Source organism: Mustelus asterias, chromosome 3 (genome assembly GCF_964213995.1).
Source record: "Mustelus asterias chromosome 3, sMusAst1.hap1.1, whole genome shotgun sequence".
Taxonomy (NCBI): Eukaryota; Metazoa; Chordata; class Chondrichthyes; order Carcharhiniformes; family Triakidae; genus Mustelus; species Mustelus asterias.
Window position 1 is genome coordinate 87,229,505 of NC_135803.1, and position 24,435 is coordinate 87,253,939.

A 24,435-nucleotide genomic window follows, 5' to 3' on the forward strand; every position below is an offset into this window, starting at 1 on the left:
GGTGCAGGGAGCAGGCGGTGCAGGTAGCAGGCGGTGCAGGGAGCAGGCGGTGCAGGGAGTAGGGGGTGCAGGGAGCAGGCGGTGCAGTGAGCAGGGGGCGCAGTGAGCAGGCGGTGCAGTGAGCAGGCGGTACAGGGAGCAGGCGGTGCGGGGAGCAGGCAGTGCAGGGAGCAGGCGGTACAGGGAGCAGGGCGTTCAGGGAGCAGGCGGTGCAGCGAGCAGGGGGTGCAGGGAGTAGGTGGTGCAGTGAGCAGGCGGTGCGGGGAGCAGGCGGTGCAGGGAGCAGGCAGTGCAGCGAGCAGCGGGTGCAGTGTGCAGGCGGTGCAGCGAGCAGGGGGTGCAGTGAGCAGGCGGTGCGGGGAGCAGGCAGTGCAGGGAGCAGGCGGTACAGGGAGCAGGGGGTGCAGGGAGCAGGCGGTGCAGCGAGCAGGGGGTGCAGCGAGCAGGGGGTGCAGGGAGCAGGCGGTGCAGGGAGCAGGGGGTGCAGTGAGCAGCGGGTGCAGTGTGCAGGCGGTGCAGCGAGCAGGGGGTGCAGTGAGCAGGCGGTGCGGGGAGCAGGCAGTGCAGGGAGCAGGCGGTACAGGGAGCAGGCGGTGCGGGGAGCAGGCAGTGCAGGGAGCAGGCGGTACAGGGAGCAGGGGGTGCAGGGAGCAGGCGGTGCAGCGAGCAGGGGGTGCAGCGAGCAGGGGGTGCAGGGAGCAGGGGGTGCAGTGAGCAGGGGGTGCAGTGAGCAGGGGGTGCAGCGAGTTGTGGGTGCAGTGAGTTTTAAGTTTTAAACATTATTTATTAGCGTTATAAGTAGGTTTTCATTAATAACCCAATGAAGTTATTGTGAAAATCCCCTACTCCGCATGCTCCGTCGCCTGTTTGGGTATACTGAGGGAGAATTTACATGGCCAAAACACAGAATCAGCACATCTTTGGAGTGTGGGAGTAAATCGGAGAAAGCACATGTAGACATGGCGAGAACATGCAGCATCCACACAGTTTCCCAAGGCTGGAATTGAACCGGGCACCTGGCGGTGTGAGGCAGAACGGTTAATCACTGTGACACCGTGACACCCATGTAGTGAGCAATGAGTGCAGTGAGCAGTGGGCGCAGGGAGCGTTGGGTGCAGGGAGCGGTGGGTGCAGGGAGCGGTGGGCGCACGGAGCGGTGGGCGCAGGGAGCGGTGGGCGCAGGGAGCGGTGGGCGCAGGGAGCGGTGGGCGCAGGGAGCAGTGAGCAGTGGGTGCAGTGAGCAGTGGGTGCAGTGAGCAGTGGGTGCAGTGAGCAGTGGGAGCAGTGGGTGCAGTGAGCAGTGGGAGCAGTGGGTGCAGTGAGCAGTGGGAGCAGTGGGAGCAGTGAGCAGTGGGTGCAGTGAGCAGTGGGTGCAGTGAGCAGTGGGAGCAGTGGGTGCAGTGAGCAGTGGGTGCAGTGAGCAGTGGGAGCAGTGGGTGCAGTGAGCAGTGGGAGCAGTCAGCAAGGGGAACAGTGAGCAGTGGGAGCAGTGAGCAGTGGGAGCAGTGAGCAGTGGGTGCAGTGAGCAGTGGGTGCAGTGAGCAGTGGGAGCAGTGAGCAGTGGGTGCAGTGAGCAGTGGGTGCAGTGAGCAGTGGGAGCAGTGGGTGCAGTGAGCAGTGGGAGCAGTCAGCAAGGGGAACAGTGAGCAGTGGGAGCAGTGAGCAATGGGCGCAGTGCGATGTGGGTGCAGTGAGCAGTGGGCGCACTGAGCAGTGGGCGCAGTGGGCAAAGTGAGCAGTGGGCGAAGTGAGCAGTGGGCACAGTGAGCAGTGGGTTCAGTGAGCAGTGGGTGCAGTGAGCAGTGGGTTCAGGGAGCAGTGGGTGCAGTGAGCAGTGGGAGCAGTGAGCAGTGGGTGCAGTGAGCAGTGGGTGCAGAGAGCAGTGGGAGCAGTGAGCAGTGGGTTCAGGGAGCAGTGGGTGCAGTGAGCAGTGGGTGCAGAGAGCAGTGGGAGCAGTGAGCAGTGGGTTCAGAGAGCAGTGGGTGCCGTGCGCAGTGGGTGCAGTGCGCAGTGGGAGCAGTGAGTTCAGGGAGCAGTGGGTGCAGTGAGCAGTGGGTGCAGAGAACCCTGGGTGCAGTGAGTTTTAAGTTTTAAACATTATTTATTAGTAGGCTTTCATTAACACCTGAATGAAGTTCTTGTGAAAATCCCCGAGCCGGCATGCTCCGTCGCCTGTTTGGGTATACTGAGGGAACATTTACATGGACAAAACACAGAATCAGCACATCTTTCGAGTGTGGGAGTAAACCAGAACACCCGGGGAAAACACGCTGACACGGGGAGAACATGCAGCATCCACAGTTTCCCAACACTGGAATTGAACCCGCGCACCTGACGGTGTGACGCAGAACAGCTAACCACTGTGACACCGTGCCACACATGTAGTGAGCAATCAGTGCAGTGAGCAGGAGGAGTAGTGAGCAGGGGGTGCAGTGAGTAGCGGGCGCAGTGAGCAGTGGGCGCAGTGAGCAGGGGGTGCAGTGAGCAGCGGGCGCAGTGAGCAGTGGGCGCAGTGAGCAGGGGGTGCAGTGAGCAGGCGACGCAGTGAGCAGGCGTCGCAGAGAGCAGGTGGCGCAGGGAGCAGGTGGCGCAGGGAGCCGGTGCGCAGGGAGCCGGTACGCAGGGAGCTGGGGGTGCAGGGAGCCAGGGGTGCAGATAGCTGTGTGTGCATGGAGCCGTGGGTGCAGGGAGCCGTGGGTGCAGGGAGCACTGGGTGCAGGGAGCCGTGGGTGCAGCGAGTCGTGGGTGCAGGGAGCCGTGGGTGCAGGGAGCCGTGGGTGCAGGGAGCCGTGGGTGCAGGGAGCCGTGGGTGCAGGGAGCCGTGGGTGTAGGGAGTCGTGGGTGTAGGGAGCCGTGGGCGCAGGGAGTCGTGGGTGCAGGGAGTCGTAGGTGTAGGGAGCCGTGGGTGCAGGGAGTTGTGGGTGCAGGGAGCCCTGGGTGCAGGGAGCTGTCGGTGCAGGGAGACGTGGTGGCAGGCAGCTGTGGTGGCAGGGAGCTGTGGGTGCAGGGAGCTGTGGGTGCAGGGAGCCGTGGCTGCAGGGAGTCGTTGTGGCAGGGAGCCTTGGGTGCAGGGAGCCTTGGGTGCAGGGAGCAGAGGGCCCAGGGAACAGTGGGTGCACGGAGCGGTGGGCGTTGGGAGCGGTGGCCGCAGGGAGCGAGCAGGGGGCGCAGTGAGCAGCAGTGGGCGCAGTGAACAAGGGGCGCAGTCAGCCGGGCGAGCAGTGAGCAGGTGGTGCAGGGAGCACGGGGTGCATCGAGCACGGGGATTGCAGTGAGCAGGTGGTGCAGTGAGCAGGGGGAGCAGTGAGCAGGGGGTGCAGTGAGCAGGTGGTGCAGTGAGCAGGTGGTGCAGTGAGCAGGGGGTGCAGTGAGCAGGGGGTGCAGTGAGCAGGGGGTGCAGTGAGCAGGGGGTGCAGTGAGCAGGTGGTGCAGTGAGCAGGGGGAGCAGTGAGCAGGGGGAGCAGTGAGCAGGGGGTGCAGTGAGCAGGGGGTGCAGTGAGCAGGGGGTGCAGTGAGCAGGGGGTGCAGTGAGCAGGTGGTGCAGTGAGCAGGGGGAGCAGTGAGCAGGGGGCGCAGTGAGCAGGGGGTGCAGTGAGCAGGGGGTGCAGTGAGCAGGGGGTGCAGTGAGCAGGGGGAGCAGTGAGCAGGGGGCGCAGTGAGCAGGGGGTGCAGTGAGCAGGGGGTGCAGTGAGCAGGGGGTGCAGTGAGCAGGTGGTGCAGTGAGCAGGGGGTGCAGTGAGCAGGGGGCGCAGTGAGCAGGTGGTGCAGTGAGCAGGGGGTGCAGTGAGCAGGGGTTGCAGGGAGCAGGCGGTGCAGTCAGCAGGCGGTGCGGGGAACATGGGCGCCGGGAGCAGGGGCGCTGGGAGCAGGGGCACAGGGGGCGCACGGAGAAGGAGGAGCACGGAGCAGGAGGCCTTGTGAGCAGGGGGCGCACGGAGATGGGGGCGCACGGAGAAAGGGGCGCACGGAGATAGGGGCCGAGAGAGCAGGGGGCGCACAGAGCTGGGGGCACACGGAGATGGGGGCCTAGTGAGCAGGGGGCGCACGGAGATGGGGGCGCACGGAGATAGGGGCCTAGTGAGCAGGGGGCGCACGGAGCTAGGGGCGCACGGAGATGGGGGCGCACGGAGATAGGGGCCTAGTGAGCAGGGGGCGCACGGAGATGGGGGCGCACGGAGATGGGGGCCTAGTGAGCAGGGGGCGCACGAAATTGGGGGCACACGGAGCTGGGGGCGCACGGAGCTGGGGGCCTTGTGAGGATGGGGCGCACGGAGCTGGGGGCGCACGGAGCTGGGGGCCTTGTGAGGATGGGGCGCACGGAGCTGGGGGCGCACGGAGCAGGGGGCGCAGTGAGCAGGAGGTGCAGTGAGCTGGCGGCGCACGGAGCAGGGGGCGCACTGAACTGGGGGCGCAGTGAGCTGGATGTGCAGGGAGCAGGAGGTAAACGGAGCAGGGGTCCAGGGAGCTGGGGGTGCAGAAAGCGCTGGGGGCAGAGAGCGGTGGGCGCAGAGAGCGATGGGCGCAGAGAGCGGTGGTTGCAGAGAGTGGTGGGCACAGAGAGTGGTGGGCACAGAGCAGTGGGCGAACGGAGCGGTGGGCGCACGGAGCGGTGGGCACACGGAGCGGTGGGCGCACGGAGCGGTGGGCGCACGGAGCGGGGGGCGCAGAGAGCAGTGGGCGCAGAGAGCAGTGGGCGCAGAAAGTAGAGGGCGCAGAAAGCAGTGGGCGCGAGAGAGCGGTGGGCGCAGAGAGCGGTGGGTGCAGAGAGCAGTGGGCACAGAAAACAGTGGGCGCAGAGAACAGTGGGTGCAGTGAGCAGTGGGCGCGTGGGCAGTCGGCGCAGTGAGCAGTGGGCGCTGTGAGCAATGGGTGCAGTGAGCAGGGGGCGCAGTGAGCAGGGGGCGCTGTGAGCAATGGGCGCAGTGAGCAATGGGTGCAGTGAGCAGGGGGCGCAGTGAGCAGTGGGCGCTGTGAGCAATGGGCGCAGTGAGCAATGGGCGCAGTGAGCAGGGGGCGCAGTGAGCAGGGGGCGCAGTGAGCAGGGGGCGCAGTGAGCAGGGGGCGCAGTGAGCAGGGGGCGCAGTGAGCAGGGGGCGCAGTGAGCAGGGGGCGCAGTGAGCAGGGGGCGCAGTGAGCAGGGGGCGCAGTGAGCAGGGGGCGCAGTGAGCAAGGGGCGCAGTGAGCAGGGGGCGCAGTGAGCAGGGGGCGCAGTGAGCAGGGGGCGCAGTGAGCAGGGGGCGCAGTGAGCAGGGGGCGCAGTGAGCAGGGGGCGCAGTGAGCAGTGGGCGCAGTGAGCAAGGGGCGCAGTGAGCAGGGGGCGCAGTGAGCAGGGGGCGCAGTGAGCAGGGGGCGCAGTGAGCAGAGGGCGCAGTGAGCAAGGGGCGCAGTGAGCGGGGGGGAGTCAGCAGGCGGTGCAGTCAGCAGGGGATGCAGTCAGCAGGCGGTGCAGTCAGCAGGGGATGCAGTCAGCAGGCGGTGCAGTCAGCAGGGGATGCAGTCAGCAGGCAGTGCGGGGAGCAGGGTCGCCGGGAGCATGGACGCCGGGAGCAGGGGCACAGGAGAAGGGGGAGCACGGAGCAGGAGGCCTCGTGAGCAAGGGGCGCAGGGAGCTGGGGGCCTAGTGAGCACGGGCGCACAGAACTGGGGGCGCACGGAACTGGGGGTGCACGGAGCTGGGGGCGCAGTGACCAGGGGGCGCTCGGAGCAGGGGGTCCTGTGAGCAGGGGGCGCACGGAGCTGGGGGCGCAGTGAGCAGGGGGCGCAGTGAGCAGGGGGCGCAGTGAGCAGGGGGCGTAGTGAGCAGCAGAGGGCGCAATGAGCAGGGGGCGCAGTGAGCAGGGGGCGCAGTGAGCAGGGGATGCAGTGAGCAGCAGGGGGCGCAGTGAGCAGCAGGAGGCGCAGTGTGCAGGGGGCGCAGTGAGTAGGGGGAGCAGTGAGCAGGGGGCGCAGTGAGTAGGGGGCGCAGTGAGCAGGGGGCGCAATGAGCAGGGGGCGCAATGAGTAGGGGGTGCAGTGAGCAGGGGCGCAGTGAGCTGGATGTGCAGGGAGCAGGAGGTAAACGGAGCAGGGGTCCAGGGAGCTGGGGGTGCAGAAAGCGCTGGGCGCAGAGAGCGGTGGTTGCAGAGAGTGGTGGGCACAGAGAGTGGTGGGCGAACGAAGCAGTGGGCGCACGGAGCGGTGGGCGCACGGAGCGGTGGGCGCACGGAGCGGTGGGCGCACGGAGCGGGGGGCGCAGAGAGCAGTGGGCGCAGAGAGCAGTGGGCGCAGAGAGCAGTGGGCGCAGAAAGCAGAGGGCACAGAAAGCAGTGGGCGCGAGAGAGCGGTGGGCGCACAGAGCGGTGGGCGCACAGAGTGGTGGGCGCACAGAGTGGTGGGCGCACGGAGCGGTGGGCGCACGGAGCGGTGGGCGCACGGAGCGGTGGGCGCACGGAGCGGTGGGCGCAAGGAGCGGTGGGCGCACGGAGCAGTGGGCACAGAGAGCAGTGGGCACAGAGAGCAGTGGGCGCAGAGTGCAGTGGGCGCAGAGTGCAGTGGGCGCAGAGTGCCGTGGGCGCGGAGTGCAGTGGGAGCGGAGTGCAGTGGGCGCAGAGAGCAGTGGGCACAGAAAACGGGTGCAGTGAGCAGTGGGCACAGTGAGCAATGGGCGCAGTGAGCAGTCGGCGCAGTGAGCAGTGGGCGCTGTGAGCAATGGGCGCAGTGAGCAATGGGCGCAGTGAGCAATGGGCGCAGTGAGCAGGGGGCGCAGTGAGCAGGGGGCGCAGTGAGCACGGGGCGCAGTGAGCAGGGGGCGCAGTGAGCAGGGGGCGCAGTGAGCAAGGGGCGCAGTGAGCAGGGGGCGCAGTGAGCAGGGGGCGCAGTGAGCAGGGGGCGCAGTGAGCAGGGGGCGCAGTGAGCAGGGGGCGCAGTGAGCAGGGGGCGCAGTGAGCAGCAGGGGGCGCAGTGAGCAGCAGGAGGCGCAGTGTGCAGGGGGCGCAGTGAGTAGGGGGAGCAGTGAGCAGGGGGCGCAGTGAGTAGGGGGCGCAGTGAGCAGGGGGCGCAATGAGCAGGGGGCGCAATGAGTAGGGGGCGCAGTGAGCAGGGGGCGCAATGAGCAGGGAGCGCAGTGAGTAGGGGGTGCAGTGAGCAGGGGGCGCAATGAGCAGGGGGCACAGTGAGTAGGGGGCGCAGTGAGCAGGGGGCGCAATGAGCAGGGAGCGCAGTGAGTAGGGGGTGCAGTGAGCAGGGGCGCAGTGAGCTGGATGTGCAGGGAGCAGGAGGTAAACGGAGCAGGGGTCCAGGGAGCTGGGGGTGCAGAAAGCGCTGGGGGCAGAGAGCGGTGGGCGCAGAGAGCGGTGGTTGCAGAGAGTGGTGGGCACAGAGAGTGGTGGGCGAACGAAGCAGTGGGCGAACGAAGCAGTGGGCGCCCGGAGCGGTGGGCGCACGGAGCGGTGGGTGCACGGAGCGGTGGGCGCACGGAGCGGGGGGCGCAGAGAGCAGTGGGCGCAGAGAGCACTGGGCGCAGAAAGCAGAGGGCACAGAAAGCAGTGGGCGCGAGAGAGCGGTGGGCGCACAGAGCGGTGGGCGCACAGAGTGGTGGGCGCACAGAGTGGTGGGCGCACGGAGCGGTGGGCGCACGGAGCGGTGGGCGCACGGAGCGGTGGGCGCACGGAGCGGTGGGCGCACGGAGCGGTGGGCACACGGAGCGGTGGGCGCACGGAGCAGTGGGCACAGAGAGCAGTGGGCACAGAGAGCAGTGGGCGCAGAGTGCAGTGGGCGCAGAGTGCAGTGGGCGCAGAGTGCCGTGGGCGCGGAGTGCAGTGGGCGCGGAGTGCAGTGGGCGCAGAGAGCAGTGGGCACAGAAAACAGTGGGTGCAGTGAGCAGTGGGCACAGTGAGCAATGGGCGCAGTGAGCAGTGGGCGCGTGGGCAGTCGGCGCAGTGAGCAGTGGGCGCTGTGAGCAATGGGCGCAGTGAGCAATGGGCGCAGTGAGCAATGGGCGCAGTGAGCAGGGGGCGCAGTGAGCAGGGGGCGCAGTGAGCAGGGGGCGCAGTGAGCAGGGGGCGCAGTGAGCAAGGGGCGCAGTGAGCAGGGGGCGCAGTGAGCAGGGGGCGCAGTGAGCAGGGGGCGCAGTGAGCAGGGGGCGCAGTGAGCAGGGGGCGCAGTGAGCAATGGGCGCAGTGAGCAAGGGGCGCAGTGAGCAGGGGGCGCAGTGAGCAGGGGGCGCAGTGAGCAGGGGGCGCAGTGAGCAGGGGGCGCAGTGAGCAGGGGGCGCAGTGAGCAAGGGGCGCAGTGAGCGGGGGGGAGTCAGCAGGCGGTGCAGTCAGCAGGGGATGCAGTCAGCAGGCGGTGCAGTCAGCAGGGGATGCAGACAGCAGGCAGTGCGGGGAGCAGGGTCGCCGGGAGCATGGACGCTGGGAGCAGGGGCAGAGGAGAAGGGGGAGCACGGAGCAGGAGGCCTCGTGAGCAAGGGGCGCAGGGAGCTCGGGGCCTAGTGAGCACGGGAGCACGGAACTGGGGGCGCACGGAACTGGGGGTGCACGGAGCTGGGGGCGCAGTGACCAGGGGGCGCTCGGAGCAGGGGGTCCTGTGAGCAGCGGGCGCACGGAGCTGGGGGCGCAGTGAGCAGGGGGCGCAGTGAGCAGGGGGCGCAGTGAGCAGTGGGCGCAGTGAGCAGCAGAGGGCGCAATGAGCAGGGGGCGCAGTGAGCAGGGGGCGCAGTGAACAGGGGGCGCAGTGAGCAGCAGGGGGCGCAGTGAGCAGCAGGAGGCGCAGTGCGCAGGGGGCGCAGTGAGTAGGGGGAGCAGTGACCAGGGGGCGCAGTGAGTAGGGGGCGCAGTGAGCAGGGGGCGCAATGAGCAGGGAGCGCAGTGAGTAGGGGGTGCAGTGAGCAGGGGCGCAGTGAGCAGCATGGGGCGCAGTGAGCAGGGGGCGCAGTGAGCAGCAGGGGGCGCAGTGAGCAGCAGGAGGCGCAGTGAGTAGGGGGAGCAGTGAGCAGGGGGCGCAGTGAGTAGGGGGTGCAGTGAGCAGGGGGCGCAATGAGCAGGGAGCAGGGGCGCAGTGAGCTGGATGTGCAGGGAGCAGGAGGTAAACGGAGCAGGGGTCCAGGGAGCTGGGGGTGCAGAAAGCGCTGGGGGCAGAGAGCGGTGGGCGCAGAGAGCGATGGGCGCAGAGAGCGGTGGTTGCAGAGAGTGGTGGGCACAGAGAGCGGTGGGCACAGAGCAGTGGGCGAACGAAGCGGTGGGCGCACGGAGCGGTGGGTGCACGGAGCGGTGGGCGCAGAGAGCGGTGGGCGCAGAGAGCGGTGGGCGCAGAGAGCGGTGGGCGCACAGAGCGGTGGGCGCACAGAGTGGTGGGCGCACAGAGTGGTGGGCGCAGAGAGCGGTGGGCGCAGAGAGCAGTGGGCGCAGAGAGCAGTGGGCGCAGACAGCAGTGGGCGTAGAAAGCAGAGGGCGCAGAAAGCAGTGGGCGCGAGAGAGCGGTGGGCGCAGAGAGCGGTGGGCGCACAGAGCGGTGGGCGCAGAGAGCGGTGGGCGCACAGAGCGGTGGGCGCACAGAGCGGTGGGCGCACAGAGTGGTGGGCGCACAGAGCGGTGGGCGCACAGAGCGGTGGGCGCACAGAGTGGTGGGCGCACAGAGTGGTGGGCGCACGGAGCGGTGGGCGCACGGAGCGGTGGGCGCACAGAGTGGTGGGCGCACGGAGCGGTGGGCGCACGGAGCGGTGGGCACAGAGAGCAGTGGGCACAGAGAGCAGTGGGCACAGAGTGCAGTGGGCGCAGAGTGCAGTGGGCGCAGAGTGCAGTGGGCGCAGAGTGCAGTGGGCGCAGAGCACGGTGGGCGCAGAGAACAGTGGGTGCAGTGAGCAGTGGGCGCGTGGGCAGTCGGCGCAGTGAGCAGTGGGCGCTGTGAGCAATGGGCGCAGTGAGCAATGGGCGCAGTGAGCAGGGGGCGCAGTGAGCAGGGGGCGCAGTGAGCAGGGGGCGCAGTGAGCAGGGGGCGCAGTGAGCAGGGGGCGCAGTGAGCAGGGGGCGCAGTGAGCAAGGGGCGCAGTGAGCAAGGGGCGCAGTGAGCAGGGGGCGCAGTGAGCAGGGGGCGCAGTGAGCAGGGGGCGCAGTGAGCAGGGGGCGCAGTGAGCAGGGGGCGCAGTGAGCAGGGGGCGCAGTGAGCAATGGGCGCAGTGAGCAAGGGGCGCAGTGAGCAGGGGGCGCAGTGAGCGGGGGGGAGTCAGCAGGCGGTGCAGTCAGCAGGGGATGCAGTCAGCAGGCGCTGCAGTCAGCAGCGGATGCAGTCAGCAGGCAGTGCGGGGAGCAGGGTCGCCGGGAGCATGGACGCCGGGAGCAGGGGCACAGGAGAAGGGGGAGCACGGAGCAGGAGGCCTCGTGAGCAAGGGGCGCAGGGAGCTGGGGGCCTAGTGAGCACGGGCGCACGGAACTGGGGGCGCACGGAACTGGGGGTGCACGGAGCTGGGGGCGCAGTGACCAGGGGGCGCTCGGAGCAGGGGGTCCTGTGAGCAGGGGGCGCACGGAGCTGGGGGCGCAGTGGGCAGGGGGCGCAGTGAGCAGGGGGCGCAGTGAGCAGTGGGCGCAGTGAGCAGCAGAGGGCGCAATGAGCAGGGGGAACAGTGAGCAGGGGGCGCAGTGAGCAGGGGGCGCAGTGAGCAGCAGGGGGCGCAATGAGCAGCAGGAGGCGCAGTGCGCAGGGGGCGCAGTGAGTAGGGGGAGCAGTGAGCAGGGGGCGCAGTGAGTAGGGGGCGCAGTGACCAGGGGGCGCAATGAGCAGGGAGCGCAGTGAGTAGGGGGTGCAGTGAGCAGGGGCGCAGTGAGCAGCAGGGGGCGCAGTGAGCAGGGGGTGCAGTGAGCAGGGGGCGCAGTGAGCAGCAGGGGGCGCAGTGAGCAGCAGGAGGCGCAGTGCGCAGCGGGCGCAGTGAGTAGGGGGAGCAGTGAGCAGGGGGCGCAGTGTGTAGGGGGCGCAGTGAGCAGGGGGTGCAGTGAGCAGGGGCACAGTGAGCAGCAGGGGGCGCAGTGAGCAGGGGGTGCAGTGAGCAGCAGGGGGCGCAGTGAGCAGGGGGTGCAGTGAGCAGCAGGGGGCGCAGTGAGCAGGGGCACAGTGAGCAGCAGGGGGCGCAGTGAGCAGGGGCACAGTGAGCAGCAGGGGGCGCAGTGAGCAGGGGCACAGTGAGCAGCAGGGGGCGCAGTGAGCAGGGGGTGCAGTGAGCAGGGGGCGCAGTGAGCAGCAGGGGGCGCAGTGAGCAGCAGGAGGCGCAGTGCGCAGGGGGCGCAGTGAGTAGGGGGTGCAGTGAGCAGGGGGCGCAGTGAGCAGCAGGGGGCGCAGTGAGCAGCAGGGGGCGCAGTGAGCAGGGGGTGCAGTGAGCAGGGGGCGCAGTGAGCAGCAGGGGGCGCAGTGAGCAGCAGGAGGCGCAGTGCGCAGGGGGCGCAGTGAGTAGGGGGAGCAGTGAGCAGTCGGCGCAGTGAGTAGGGGGCGCAGTGAGCAGGGGGCGCAATGAGCAGGGGACGCAATGAGTAGGGGGTGCAGTGAGCAGGGGCGCAGTGAGCAGGGGGTGCAGTCCGCAAGCGGTGTGGGGAGCAGGGGCGCCGGGAACAGGGGGAGCAGCGGCACAGGGGCGCACGGAGCAGGGGGCGCACGGAGCAGGAGGCGCACGGAGCTGGGGGCGCACGGAGCAGGGGCCGCACGGAGCAGGGGCCGCACAGAGCTGGGGGCGCACGGAGCAGGAGGCGCACGGAGCAGGAGGCGCACGGAGCTGGGGGCGCACGGAGCAGGGGCCGCACGGAGCAGGGGCCGCACAGCAGCGGGAGCAGTGAGCAGGGGGTGCAGTCAGCAGGTGGTGCGGGGAGCAGAGGCGCCGGGAGCAGGGGCACCGGGAGCAGCGGCACAGTGGGCACACGGATCAGGGGGCGCATGGAGCAAGTGGAGGGGGGGGGAGCAGGAGGCGTGCGGAGCAGGATACGCAGAAAGCAGAGGGCGCAGAAAGCAGTGGGCGCGAGAGAGCGGTGGGCGCAGAGAGCGGTGGGCGCAGAGAGTGGTGGGCGCACAGAGCGGTGGGCGCACAGAGCGGTGGGCGCACAGAGCGGTGGCGCACAGAGTGGTGGGCGCACGGAGTGGTGGGCGCACGGAGCGGTGGGCGCACGGAGCGGTGGGCGCACGGAGCGGTGGGCGCAAGGAGCGGTGGGCGCACGGAGCGGTGGGCGCACGGAGCGGTGGGCGCACGGAGCGGTGGGCGCACGGAGCGGTGGGCGCAAGGAGCGGTGGGCGCACGGAGCGGTGGGCGCAAGGAGCGGTGGGCGCACGGAGCGGTGGGCGCACGGAGCAGTGGGCACAGAGAGCAGTGGGCACAGAGAGCAGTGGGCACAGAGAGCAGTGGGCGCAGAGTGCAGTGGGCGCAGAGTGCAGTGGGCGCAGAGTGCAGTGGGCGCAGAGTGCAGTGGGCGCAGAGAGCAGTGGGCACAGAAAACAGTGGGCGCAGAGAACAGTGGGTGCAGTGAGCAGTGGGCGCGTGGGCAGTCGGCGCAGTGAGCAGTGGGCGCTGTGAGCAATGGGCGCAGTGAGCAATGGGCGCAGTGAGCAGGGGGCGCAGTGAGCAGGGGGCGCAGTGAGCAAGGGGCGCAGTGAGCAAGGGGCGCAGTGAGCAGGGGGCGCAGTGAGCAGGGGGCGCAGTGAGCAGGGGGCGCAGTGAGCAGGGGGCGCAGTGAGCAGGGGGCGCAGTGAGCAGGGGGCGCAGTGAGCAAGGGGCGCAGGAGGCGGGGGGGAGTCAGCAGGCGGTGCAGTCAGCAGGCGGTGCAGTCAGCAGGCGGTGCAGTCAGCAGGGGATGCAGTCAGCAGGCGGTGCAGTCAGCAGGGGATGCAGTCAGCAGGCAGTGCGGGGAGCAGGGTCGCCGGGAGCATGGACGCCGGGAGCAGGGGCAGAGGAGAAGGGGGAGCACGGAGCAGGAGGCCTCGTGAGCAAGGGGCGCAGGGAGCTCGGGGCCTAGTGAGCACGGGCGCACGGAACTGGGGGCGCACGGAACTGGGGGTGCACAGAGCTGGGGGCGCAGTGACCAGGGGGCGCTCGGAGCAGGTGGTCCTGTGAGCAGGGGGCGCACGGAGCTGGGGGCGCAGTGAGCAGGGGGCGTAGTGAGCAGTGGGCGCAGTGAGCAGCAGAGGGCGCAATGAGCAGGGGGCGCAGTGAGCAGGGGGCGCAGTGCGCAGGGGGCGCAGTGAGTAGGGGGAGCAGTGAGCAGGGGGCGCAGTGAGTAGGGGGCGCAGTGAGCAGGGGGCGCAATGAGCAGGGAGCGCAGTGAGTAGGGGGTGCAGTGAGCAGGGGCGCAGTGAGCAGCAGAGGGCGCAATGAGCAGGGGGCGCAGTGAGCAGGGGGCGCAGTGCGCAGGGGGCGCAGTGAGTAGGGGGAGCAGTGAGCAGGGGGCGCAGTGAGTAGGGGGCGCAGTGAGCAGGGGGCGCAATGAGCAGGGAGCGCAGTGAGTAGGGGGTGCAGTGAGCAGGGGCGCAGTGAGCAGCAGGGGGCGCAGTGAGCAGGGGGCGCAGTGAGCAGCAGGGGGCGCAGTGAGCAGCAGGAGGCGCAGTGCGCAGGGGGCGCAGTGAGTAGGGGGAGCAGTGAGCAGGGGGCACAGTGAGTAGGGGGCGCAGTGAGCAGGGGGCGCAATGAGCAGGGAGCGCAGTGAGTAGGGGGTGCAGTGAGCAAGGGCGCAGTGAGCTGGATGTGCAGGGAGCAGGAGGTAAACGGAGCAGGGGTCCAGGGAGCTGGGGGTGCAGAAAGCGCTGGGGGCAGAGAGCGGTGGGTGCAGAGAGCGATGGGCGCAGAGAGCGGTGGTTGCAGAGAGTGGTGGGCACAGAGAGCGGTGGGCACAGAGCAGTGGGCGAACAAAGCGGTGGGCGCACGGAGCGGTGGGTGCACGGAGCGGTGGGTGCACGGAGCGGTGGGCGCACGGAGCGGGGGGCGCAGAGAGCAGTGGGCGCAGAAAGCAGTGGGTGCAGAAAGCAGAGGGCGCAGAAAGCAGTGGGCGCGAGAGAGCGGTGGGCGCAGAGAGCGGTGGGCGCAGAGAGTGGTGGGCGCACAGAGCGGTGGGCGCACAGAGCGGTGGGCGCACAGAGCGGTGGCGCACAGAGTGGTGGGCGCACGGAGTGGTGGGCGCACGGAGCGGTGGGCGCAAGGAGCGGTGGGCGCACGGAGCGGTGGGCGCACGGAGCAGTGGGCACAGAGAGCAGTGGGCACAGAGAGCAGTGGGCACAGAGAGCAGTGGGCGCAGAGTGCAGTGGGCGCAGAGTGCAGTGGGCGCAGAGTGCAGTGGGCGCAGAGAGCAGTGGGCACAGAAAACAGTGGGCGCAGAGAACAGTGGGTGCAGTGAGCAGTGGGCGCGTGGGCAGTCGGCGCAGTGAGCAGTGGGCGCTGTGAGCAATGGGCGCAGTGAGCAATGGGCGCAGTGAGCAGGGGGCGCAGTGAGCAGGGGGCGCAGTGAGCAAGGGGCGCAGTGAGCAAGGGGCGCAGTGAGCAGGGGGCGCAGTGAGCAGGGGGCGCAGTGAGCAGGGGGCGCAGTGAGCAAGGGGCGCAGTGAGCAAGGGGCGCAGTGAGCAGGGGGCGCAGTGAGCAAGGGGCGCAGGAGGCGGGGGGGAGTCAGCAGGCGGTGCAGTCAGCAGGCGGTGCAGTCAGCAGGCGGTGCAGTCAGCAGGGGATGCAGTCAGCAGGCAGTGCGGGGAGCAGGGTCGCCGGGAGCATGGACGCCGGGAGCAGGGGCAGAGGAGAAGGGGGAGCACGGAGCAGGAGGCCTCGTGAGCAAGGGGCGCAGGGAGCTCGGGGCCTAGTGAGCACGGGCGCATGGAACTGGGGGCGCACGGAACTGGGGGTGCACGGAGCTGGGGGCGCAGTGACCAGGGGGCGCTCGGAGCAGGGGGTCCTGTGAGCAGGGGGCGCACGGAGCTGGGGGCGCAGTGAGCAGGGGGCGTAGTGAGCAGTGGGCGCAGTGAGCAGCAGAGGGCGCAATGAGCAGGGGGCGCAGTGAGCAGGGGGCGCAGTGCGCAGGGGGCGCAGTGAGTAGGGGGAGCAGTGAGCAGGGGGCGCAGTGAGTAGGGGGCGCAGTGAGCAGGGGGCGCAATGAGCAGGGAGCGCAGTGAGTAGGGGGTGCAGTGAGCAGGGGCGCAGTGAGCAGCAGGGGGCGCAGTGAGCAGGGGGCGCAGTGAGCAGCAGGGGGCGCAGTGAGCAGCAGGAGGCGCAGTGCGCAGGGGGCGCAGTGAGTAGGGGGAGCAGTGAGCAGGGGGCACAGTGAGTAGGGGGCGCAGTGAGCAGGGGGCGCAATGAGCAGGGAGCGCAGTGAGTAGGGGGTGCAGTGAGCAAGGGCGCAGTGAGCTGGATGTGCAGGGAGCAGGAGGTAAACGGAGCAGGGGTCCAGGGAGCTGGGGGTGCAGAAAGCGCTGGGGGCAGAGAGCGGTGGGTGCAGAGAGCGATGGGCGCAGAGAGCGGTGGTTGCAGAGAGTGGTGGGCACAGAGAGCGGTGGGCACAGAGCAGTGGGCGAACAAAGCGGTGGGCGCACGGAGCGGTGGGTGCACGGAGCGGTGGGTGCACGGAGCGGGGGGCGCAGAGAGCAGTGGGCGCAGAGAGCAGTGGGCGCAGAGAGCAGTGGGCGCGAGAGAGCGGTGGGCGCAGAGAGCGGTGGGCGCACAGAGTGGTGGGCGCACAGAGCGGAGGGCGCACGGAGCGTTGGGCGCACAGAGTGGTGGGCGCACGGAGCGTTGGGCGCACGGAGCGGTGGGCGCAAGGAGCGGTGGGCGCACGGAGCGGTGGGCGCACGGAGCGGTGGGCGCAAGGAGCGGTGGGCGCACGGAGCGGTGGGCGCAAGGAGCGGTGGGCGCACGGAGCAGTGGGCGCACGGAGCAGTGGGCACAGAGAGCAGTGGGCACAGAGAGCAGTGGGCGCAGAGTGCAGTGGGCGCAGAGTGCAGTGGGCGCAGAGTGCAGTGGGCGCAGAGAGCAGTGGGCACAGAAAACAGTGGGCGCAGAGAACAGTGGGTGCAGTGAGCAGTGGGCGCGTGGGCAGTCGGCGCAGTGAGCAGTGGGCGCTGTGAGCAATGGGCGCAGTGAGCAATGGGCGCAGTGAGCAGGGGGCGCAGTGAGCAGGGGGCGCAGTGAGCAAGGGGCGCAGTGAGCAAGGGGCGCAGTGAGCAGGGGGCGCAGTGAGCAGGGGGCGCAGTGAGCAGGGGGCGCAGTGAGCAAGGGGCGCAGTGAGCAAGGGGCGCAGTGAGCAGGGGGCGCAGTGAGCAAGGGGCGCAGTGAGCGGGGGGGGAGTCAGCAGGCGGTGCAGTCAGCAGGGGATGCAGTCAGCAGGCGGTGCAGTCAGCAGGGGATGCAGTCAGCAGGGGATGCAGTCAGCAGGCAGTGCGGGGAGCAGGGTCGCCGGGAGCATGGACGCCGGGAGCAGGGGCAGAGGAGAAGGGGGAGCACGGAGCAGGAGGCCTCGTGAGCAAGGGGCGCAGGGAGCTCGGGGCCTAGTGAGCACGGGCGCACGGAACTGGGGGCGCACGGAACTGGGGGTGCACGGAGCTGGGGGCGCAGTGACCAGGGGGCGCTCGGAGCAGGGGGTCCTGTGAGCAGGGGGCGCACGGAGCTGGGGGCGCAGTGAGCAGGGGGCGTAGTGAGCAGTGGGCGCAGTGAGCAGCAGAGGGCGCAATGAGCAGGGGGCGCAGTGAGCAGGGGGCGCAGTGCGCAGGGGGCGCAGTGAGTAGGGGGAGCAGTGAGCAGGGGGCGCAGTGAGTAGGGGGCGCAGTGAGCAGGGGGCGCAATGAGCAGGGAGCGCAGTGAGTAGGGGGTGCAGTGAGCAGGGGCGCAGTGAGCAGCAGGGGGCGCAGTGAGCAGGGGGCGCAGTGAGCAGCAGGGGGCGCAGTGAGCAGCAGGAGGCGCAGTGCGCAGGGGGCGCAGTGAGTAGGGGGAGCAGTGAGCAGGGGGCACAGTGAGTAGGGGGCGCAGTGAGCAGGGGGCGCAATGAGCAGGGAGCGCAGTGAGTAGGGGGTGCAGTGAGCAAGGGCGCAGTGAGCTGGATGTGCAGGGAGCAGGAGGTAAACGGAGCAGGGGTCCAGGGAGCTGGGGGTGCAGAAAGCGCTGGGGGCAGAGAGCGGTGGGTGCAGAGAGCGATGGGCGCAGAGAGCGGTGGTTGCAGAGAGTGGTGGGCACAGAGAGCGGTGGGCACAGAGCAGTGGGCGAACAAAGCGGTGGGCGCACGGAGCGGTGGGTGCACGGAGCGGTGGGCGCACGGAGCGGGGGGCGCAGAGAGCAGTGGGCGCAGAAAGCAGTGGGTGCAGAAAGCAGAGGGCGCAGAAAGCAGTGGGCGCGAGAGAGCGGTGGGCGCAGAGAGCGGTGGGCGCAGAGAGTGGTGGGCGCACAGAGCGGTGGGCGCACAGAGCGGTGGGCGCACAGAGCGGTGGCGCACAGAGTGGTGGGCGCACGGAGTGGTGGGCGCACGGAGCGGTGGGCGCAAGGAGCGGTGGGCGCACGGAGCGGTGGGCGCACGGAGCAGTGGGCACAGAGAGCAGTGGGCACAGAGAGCAGTGGGCACAGAGAGCAGTGGGCGCAGAGTGCAGTGGGCGCAGAGTGCAGTGGGCGCAGAGTGCAGTGGGCGCAGAGAGCAGTGGGCACAGAAAACAGTGGGCGCAGAGAACAGTGGGTGCAGTGAGCAGTGGGCGCGTGGGCAGTCGGCGCAGTGAGCAGTGGGCGCTGTGAGCAATGGGCGCAGTGAGCAATGGGCGCAGTGAGCAGGGGGCGCAGTGAGCAGGGGGCGCAGTGAGCAAGGGGCGCAGTGAGCAAGGGGCGCAGTGAGCAGGGGGCGCAGTGAGCAGGGGGCGCAGTGAGCAGGGGGCGCAGTGAGCAAGGGGCGCAGTGAGCAAGGGGCGCAGTGAGCAGGGGGCGCAGTGAGCAAGGGGCGCAGGAGGCGGGGGGGAGTCAGCAGGCGGTGCAGTCAGCAGGCGGTGCAGTCAGCAGGCGGTGCAGTCAGCAGGGGATGCAGTCAGCAGGCAGTGCGGGGAGCAGGGTCGCCGGGAGCATGGACGCCGGGAGCAGGGGCAGAGGAGAAGGGGGAGCACGGAGCAGGAGGCCTCGTGAGCAAGGGGCGCAGGGAGCTCGGGGCCTAGTGAGCACGGGCGCATGGAACTGGGGGCGCACGGAACTGGGGGTGCACGGAGCTGGGGGCGCAGTGACCAGGGGGCGCTCGGAGCAGGGGGTCCTGTGAGCAGGGGGCGCACGGAGCTGGGGGCGCAGTGAGCAGGGGGCGTAGTGAGCAGTGGGCGCAGTGAGCAGCAGAGGGCGCAATGAGCAGGGGGCGCAGTGAGCAGGGGGCGCAGTGCGCAGGGGGCGCAGTGAGTAGGGGGAGCAGTGAGCAGGGGGCGCAGTGAGTAGGGGGCGCAGTGAGCAGGGGGCGCAATGAGCAGGGAGCGCAGTGAGTAGGGGGTGCAGTGAGCAGGGGCGCAGTGAGCAGCAGGGGGCGCAGTGAGCAGGGGGCGCAGTGAGCAGCAGGGGGCGCAGTGAGCAGCAGGAGGCGCAGTGCGCAGGGGGCGCAGTGAGTAGGGGGAGCAGTGAGCAGGGGGCACAGTGAGTAGGGGGCGCAGTGAGCAGGGGGCGCAATGAGCAGGGAGCGCAGTGAGTAGGGGGTGCAGTGAGCAAGGGCGCAGTGAGCTGGATGTGCAGGGAGCAGGAGGTAAACGGAGCAGGGGTCCAGGGAGCTGGGGGTGCAGAAAGCGCTGGGGGCAGAGAGCGGTGGGTGCAGAGAGCGATGGGCGCAGAGAGCGGTGGTTGCAGAGAGTGGTGGGCACAGAGAGCGGTGGGCACAGAGCAGTGGGCGAACAAAGCGGTGGGCGCACGGAGCGGTGGGTGCACGGAGCGGTGGGTGCACGGAGCGGGGGGCGCAGAGAGCAGTGGGCGCAGAGAGCAGTGGGCGCAGAGAGCAGTGGGCGCGAGAGAGCGGTGGGCGCAGAGAGCGGTGGGCGCACAGAGTGGTGGGCGCACAGAGCGGAGGGCGCACGGAGCGTTGGGCGCACAGAGTGGTGGGCGCACGGAGCGTTGGGCGCACGGAGCGGTGGGCGCAAGGAGCGGTGGGCGCACGGAGCGGTGGGCGCACGGAGCGGTGGGCGCAAGGAGCGGTGGGCGCACGGAGCGGTGGGCGCAAGGAGCGGTGGGCGCACGGAGCAGTGGGCGCACGGAGCAGTGGGCACAGAGAGCAGTGGGCACAGAGAGCAGTGGGCGCAGAGTGCAGTGGGCGCAGAGTGCAGTGGGCGCAGAGTGCAGTGGGCGCAGAGAGCAGTGGGCACAGAAAACAGTGGGCGCAGAGAACAGTGGGTGCAGTGAGCAGTGGGCGCGTGGGCAGTCGGCGCAGTGAGCAGTGGGCGCTGTGAGCAATGGGCGCAGTGAGCAATGGGCGCAGTGAGCAGGGGGCGCAGTGAGCAGGGGGCGCAGTGAGCAAGGGGCGCAGTGAGCAAGGGGCGCAGTGAGCAGGGGGCGCAGTGAGCAGGGGGCGCAGTGAGCAGGGGGCGCAGTGAGCAAGGGGCGCAGTGAGCAAGGGGCGCAGTGAGCAGGGGGCGCAGTGAGCAAGGGGCGCAGTGAGCGGGGGGGAGTCAGCAGGCGGTGCAGTCAGCAGGGGATGCAGTCAGCAGGCGGTGCAGTCAGCAGGGGATGCAGTCAGCAGGGGATGCAGTCAGCAGGCAGTGCGGGGAGCAGGGTCGCCGGGAGCATGGACGCCGGGAGCAGGGGCAGAGGAGAAGGGGGAGCACGGAGCAGGAGGCCTCGTGAGCAAGGGGCGCAGGGAGCTCGGGGCCTAGTGAGCACGGGCGCACGGAACTGGGGGCGCACGGAACTGGGGGTGCACGGAGCTGGGGGCGCAGTGACCAGGGGGCGCTCGGAGCAGGGGGTCCTGTGAGCAGGGGGCGCACGGAGCTGGGGGCGCAGTGAGCAGGGGGCGTAGTGAGCAGTGGGCGCAGTGAGCAGCAGAGGGCGCAATGAGCAGGGGGCGCAGTGAGCAGGGGGCGCAGTGCGCAGGGGGCGCAGTGAGTAGGGGGAGCAGTGAGCAGGGGGCGCAGTGAGTAGGGGGCGCAGTGAGCAGGGGGCGCAATGAGCAGGGAGCGCAGTGAGTAGGGGGTGCAGTGAGCAGGGGCGCAGTGAGCAGCAGGGGGCGCAGTGAGCAGGGGGCGCAGTGAGCAGCAGGAGGCGCAGTGCGCAGGGGGCGCAGTGAGTAGGGGGAGCAGTGAGCAGGGGGAGCAGTGAGCAGGGGGCACAGTGAGTAGGGGGCGCAGTGAGCAGGGGGCGCAATGAGCAGGGAGCGCAGTGAGTAGGGGGTGCAGTGAGCAGGGGCGCAGTGAGCTGGATGTGCAGGGAGCAGGAGGTAAACGGAGCAGGGGTCCAGGGAGCTGGGGGTGCAGAAAGCGCTGGGGGCAGAGAGCGGTGGGTGCAGAGAGCGATGGGCGCAGAGAGCGGTGGTTGCAGAGAGTGGTGGGCACAGAGAGCGGTGGGCACAGAGCAGTGGGCGAACAAAGCGGTGGGCGCACGGAGCGGTGGGTGCACGGAGCGGTGGGCGCACGGAGCGGGGGGCGCAGAGAGCAGTGGGCGCAGAGAGCAGTGGGCGCAGAGAGCAGTGGGCGCAGAAAGCAGTGGGCGCGAGAGAGCGGTGGGCGCAGAGAGCGGTGGGCGCAGAGAGCGGTGGGCGCACAGAGCGGTGGGCGCACGGAGCGGAGGGCGCACGGAGCGTTGGGCGCACAGAGTGGTGGGCGCACGGAGCGGAGGGCGCACGGAGCGTTGGGCGCAGGGAGCGGTGGGCGCAAGGAGCGGTGGGCGCACGGAGCGGTGGGCGCACGGAGCAGTGGGCACAGAGAGCAGTGGGCACAGAGTGCAGTGGGCGCAGAGTGCAGTCTGCGCAGAGTGCAGTGGGCGCAGAGTGCAGTGGGCGCAGAGAACAGTGGGTGCAGTGAGCAGTGGGCACAGAGAGCAGTGGGCGCAGAGTGCAGTGGGCGCAGAGTGCAGTGGGCGCGTGGGCAGTCGGCGCAGTGAGCAGTGGGCGCTGTGAGCAATGGGCGCAGTGAGCAATGGGTGCAGTGAGCAGGGGGCGCAGTGAGCAGGGGGCACAGTGAGCAGGGGGCGCAGTGAGCAGGGGGCGCAGTGAGCAGGGGGCGCAGTGAGCAAGGGGCGCAGTGAGCAAGGGGCGCAGTGAGCAGGGGGCGCAGTGAGCAGAGGGCGCAGTGAGCAGGGGGCGCAGTGAGCAGGGGGCGCAGTGAGCAAGGGGCGCAGTGAGCAGGGGGCGCAGTGAGCAATGGGCGCAGTGAGCAAGGGGCGCAGTGAGCAGGGGGCGCAGTGAGCAGGGGGCGCAGTGAGCAGGGGGCGCAGTGAGCAGGGGGCGCAGTGAGCAGGGGACGCAGTGAGCAGGGGGCGCAGTGAGCAGGGGGCGCAGTGAGCAAGGGGCGCAGTGAGCGGGGGGGAGTCAGCAGGCGGTGCAGTCAGCAGGGGATGCAGTCAGCAGGCGGTGCAGTCAGCAGGGGATGCAGTCAGAAGGCGGTGCAGTCAGCAGGGGATGCAGACAGCAGGCAGTGCGGGGAGCAGGGTCGCCGGGAACATGGACGCCGGGAGCAGGGGCACAGGAGAAGGGGGAGCACGGAGCAGGAGGCCTCGTGAGCAAGGGGCGCAGGGAGCTGGGGGCCTAGTGAGCACGGGCGCACGGAACTGGGGGCGCACGGAACTGGGGTTGCACGGAGCTGGGGGCGCAGTGACCAGGGGGCGCTCGGAGCAGGGGGTCCTGTGAGCAGGGGGCGCACGGAGCTGGGGGCGCAGTGAGCAGGGGGCGCAGTGAGCAGGGGGCGCAGTGAGCAGTGGGCGCAGTGAGCAGCAGAGGGCGCAATGAGCAGGGGGCGCAGTGAGCAGGGGGCGCAGTGAGCAGGGGGCGCAGTGAGCAGGGGGCGCAGTAAGCAGCAGGGGGCGCAGTGAGCAGCAGGAGGCGCAGTGAGTAGGGGGAGCAGTGAGCAGGGGGCGCAGTCAGTAGGGGGCGCAGTGAGCAGGGGGCACAATGAACAGGGAGCGCAGTGAGTAGGGGGTGCAGTGAGCAGGGGCGCAGTGAGCAGGGGGTGCAGTGAGCAGAGGGCGCAGTGAGCAGCAGGGGGCGCAGTGAGCAGCAGGAGGCGCAGTGCGCAGGGGGCGCAGTGAGTAGGGGGAGCAGTGAGCAGGGGGCGCAGTGAGTAGGGGGCGCAGTGAGCAGGGGGCGCAATGAGCAGGGAGCGCAGTGAGTAGGGGGTGCAGTGAGCAGGGGCGCAGTGAGCAGGGGGTGCAGTGAGCAGGCGGTGCAGTCAGCAGGCGGTGCAGTCCGCAGGCGGTGTGGGGAGCAGGGGCGCCGGGAACAGGGGGAGCAGCGGCACAGGGGCGCACGGAGCAGGGGGCGCACGGAGCAGGAGGCGCACGGAGTAGGAGGCGCACGGAGGTGGGGGCGCACGGAGCAGGGGCAGCACGGAGCAGGGGCCGCACAGCAGCGGGAGCAGTGAGCAGGGGGTGCAGTCAGCAGGTGGTGCGGGGAGCAGAGGCGCCGGGAGCAGGGGCACCGGGAGCAGCGGCACAGTGGGCACACGGATCAGGGGGCGCATGGAGCAAGTGGAGGGGGGGGGGAGCAGGAGGCGTGCGGAGCAGGATACACAGGGAGCAGGAGGCGCATGGACCAAGCGGAGCACGGAGCAGGTGGCGCACTGATCTGGGGGCGCAGTGATCAGTGGGCGCAGTGAGCAGGGGCCGCAGTGAGCAGCCGGCACACGGAGCAGGGGGCACACTGAGCAGGGGGCGCAGTGAGCTGGGGGCGCAGTGAGCAGGGGGCTCAGTGAGCCGGGTGTGCAGGGAGCAGGGGGTAAATGGAGCAGGGGTTCAGGGAGCTGGGGGTGCAGAAAGTGCTGGGGGCAGAGAGCGGTGGGTGCAGAGAATGGTGGGCATTGAGAGCGGTGGGCACAGAGAGCGGTGGGCGCACAGAACGGTGGGCGCACAGAGCGGTGGGCGCACAGAGCGGTGGGCGCACAGAGCGGTGGGCGCACAGAGCGGTGGCGCACAGAGCGGTGGGCGCACAAAGCGGTGGGCGCACAGAGCGGTGGGCGCACTGAGCAGTGGGCGCAGAGAACAGTGGGCGCAGAGAACAGTGGGCGCAGAGAGCAGTGGGCGCAGAGAGCAGTGGGCGCAGAGAGCAGTGGGCGCAGAGTGCAGTGGGCGCAGAGTGCAGTGGGCGCAGAGTGCAGTGGGTGCAGAGTGCAGTGGGTGTAGAGCACAGTGGGCGCAGAGTGCAGTGGGTGCAGAGAGCAGTGGGCGCAAAGAGCAGTGGGGGCAGAGAGCAGAGGGCGCAGTGAGCAGTGGGCGCAGTGAGCAGGGGACGCAGTGAGGAGGGGGCGCAGTGAGCAGGGGGTGCAGTGAGCAGGGGGTGCAGTGAGCAGGGGGTGCAGTGAGCAGGGGGCGCAATGACTAGGTGGTGCAGTGAGCCGGATGTGCAGGGAGCAGGGGGTACAGGGAGCAGAGGATTCATGGAGCGGTGGGCGCACAGAGCGGTGGGCGCAGAGAGCAGTGGGCGCAGAGAGCAGTGGGCGCAGAGAGCAGTGGGCGCAGAGAGCAGTGGGCACAGTGAGCAGTGAGCACAGTGAGCAGTGGGCAATGTGAGCAGTGGGCACAGTGAGCAGTGGGCACAGTGGAGCAGTGGGCACAGTGGAGCAGTGGGCGCAGTGAGCAGTGGGCGCAGTGAGCAGTGGGCGTGGTGATCAGTGGGTGCAGTGAGCAGTGGGCACAGTGAGCAGTGGGCGCAGTGAGCAGGGGGCGCAGTGAGCAGGGGGCGCAGTGAGCAGAGGGCGCAGTGAGCAGAGGGCGCAGTGAGCAGGGGGCGCAGTGAGCAGGGGGCGCAGTGAGCAGGGGGCGCAGTGAGCAGGGGGCGCAGTGAGCAGGGGGCGCAGAGAGCGGTGGGCACACAGAGCGGTGGGCACACAGAGCGGTGGGCACACAGAGCGGTGGGCACACAGAGCGGTGGGCACACAGAGCGGTGGGCGCATAGAGCAGTGGGCGCACCGAGCAGTGGGCGAAGAGAGCAGTGGGCGCAGTGAGCAGTGGGCGCAGTGAGCAGTGGGCGCAGTGAGTGCAGTGAGCGCTGAGAGCAGTGGGAGCAAAGAGCAGTGTGAGCAGAGAGCAGTGGGCGCATTGATCAGTGGGCGCATTGATCAGTGGGCGCAGTGAGCAGTGGAGCAGTGCGCTGTGGGCGCAGTGAGCAGTGGGCGCAGTGAGCAGTGGGCAAAGTGAGCAGTGGCGAAGTGAGCAGTGGGCGCAGTGAGCAGTGGGTGCAGTGAGCGCAGTGAGCAGTGGGCGCATTGATCAGTGGGCGCAGTGAGCAGTCGGCGCAGTGAGCAGTCGGCACAGTGAGCAGTGGGCGCAGTGAGCAGTGGGCGCAGTGAGCGCAGTGAGCAGTCGGCGCAGTGAGCAGTGGGCGC